At 38.4% G+C, this 2,139-nt stretch overlaps 1 non-coding gene across 1 annotated transcript; it reads right to left on the bottom strand.

The window, feature by feature from the left end:
- Positions 1-1,246: 1,246 nt before the first annotated feature.
- LOC147912017 (U6 spliceosomal RNA) lies at positions 1,247-1,351 on the bottom strand. The gene has a single exon (XR_015550781.1). It is a non-coding gene; the product is annotated as a U6 spliceosomal RNA (small nuclear RNA).
- Positions 1,352-2,139: the final 788 nt, after the last annotated feature.

Genomic DNA, 2,139 nt, shown 5'->3' with positions numbered 1-2,139 from the left:
CTTCAGTAACTAACAAATCAAATGAAGAGTCCATGTCTCAGCAATGTTGATAACCTCCATGGTCCTGGGCAAGCCACTGGAATCTTCCCTCCAGGTTGATCAAAATCCATTAATCAAAACACTTGTTTAGTATACATTTGACGGGAACTATTAGAATCAATGCCTAAGCCAAAAGGTGTGAAAGCAGTTGGGGACAGAACAGAAAGGGGAACTCTTTGGGGTGTGAGGGCTTTAAACGCTCCTGAATCCTCCAGAAAGTAGCTGCCACTTACTGTACTAAAATGAAAGATTGCCTTCTAATTGATATACCCATATATGAATGAGTGAATTGATCTGAGATTCCATTATATGGCACAGCAGCAATGGAATCAGAACCTGTGAAACTTAGTGTCGTATTTCAGTCTCGTTAATTTTGAGGATGAAGAGAATGTTAGAATGGAAGGGGACATAGAAATATGGACAAATTTCTCATTGCTCAGACCTGCGTTTTGAGTCCTGATGAATGGAAGGACAGTGGAAGCTTACTGATTGAGTTTCCATCCTGGTAGGTGAACCTCAATTTTCATTCAGGAAAGGTTTTATCTAGACCTATGCAATATATATTTTTAATGACATAGAAATTATATATCATAAAATTCACTCATTTAAAGTATGCAATTCAATGGTTTTTAGCTTATTTACAGAATTGTGCAACCATCACCATGATCTAATTTTAGAACACTTTTATCACCCCCAAAAGAAACTCGGTATATATTAGCAGCTACTCCCTATGTGTACTCCCCACATATATACCCAGTCCTAGCTAATCTACTTTCTGTCTCTATAGATTTGCCTGTTCTGGACATTTCATATAAATGAGGTAATGCAGTATGTCGTCTTTTTTTTATTGAATATATTTGACATATAACATTGTGTAAATTTTTTTTTTTTTTGGTGAGGAAGATTAGCCCTAAACTAACACCTGTTGCCAATCTTCCTCTTTTTGCTTGAGGAAGAGTGGCCCTGAGCTGACATCTGCGCCTGTCTCCCTTTATTTTGTCTGTGGGTCACTGCCACAGCACGGCTTAATGAGTAGTATAGGTCCGCACCCAGAATCCGAACCCGCGAAATCCGGACCACCAAAGCAGAGCACGCTGAACTTAACCACTATGCCACTGGGGTGGCCCCAAACATTGTGTAAATTTAAGGTGTACAATGTGTTATTTTCATACATTTATATATTATAATATGATTGCTGTTGTAGCAAAAAAATAGGGAATGCTTCACAAATTTCTCTGTCATCGTTGCACAGGGGCCATGCTAATCTGTGTATCATTCCAATTTTTAGTATATGTGCTGCTGAAGCGAGCAGAGTATGTGGTCTTTTGTGTCTGGCTTCTTTCATATAGCATACTGTTTTCAAAGGTTATCCATACTGTAGCATGTATCAGTACTTCATTCCTTTTTATTGCTGAATAGTATTCCATTGTATGAATATACCACATTTTGTTTATCCATCCACCAGTTAATGAACGTTTGGGTTATGTTCACTTTTTGGCTATTATGAATAATGCTGTTATGTGGGTACAACTCTTTGTGTGGATATATGTTTTCATTTTTCTTAGGCAGATACCTAAGAGTAGAATTGCTTGGTCTTATGAGAAATTATGTTTAACTTTTTAAGAAGCTTCCAACCTATTTTCTAAAGTAGCTACACCATTTTACCATCCCACCAGCCATATATGACAGTTCCAATTTCTCTACATCTTGGCTCACACTTGTCATTGTCTAGACCTAGGTAATATTTTAATTGATGCTAGAATGACATTTATTTGGGGACTGGTTACATTTTATTACATATTTTATGTAATTGAATTTTAGTTAGAGAAGGCTAGAGGTGATAATAAGTTTTGAAAGATTGTTACTGCAAATTCCAAGACCATTTAAAATGTGTAACAAACAGAATGAAAAAGAAAAAACAATCAGAGAAAAAAATGTTGATCCAGGGTCCGGCCCGGTGGCACAGCGGTTAAGTGTGTGCGCTCTGCTGCGGCGGCCAGAGGGTTCGTAGTTTCGGATCCTGGGTGCGCACGGATGCACTGCTTGTCAAGCCATGCTGTGCCAGCGTCCCGTATAAAGTGGAGGAAGATGGGCACGGAT

The sequence above is a fragment of the Ceratotherium simum genome, chromosome X, assembly GCF_057802395.1.
Source record: "Ceratotherium simum simum isolate JZ-2026a chromosome X, ASM5780239v1, whole genome shotgun sequence".
Lineage (NCBI taxonomy): Eukaryota > Metazoa > Chordata > Mammalia > Perissodactyla > Rhinocerotidae > Ceratotherium > Ceratotherium simum.
This window is presented reverse-complemented; position numbering and strand designations above follow the sequence as displayed.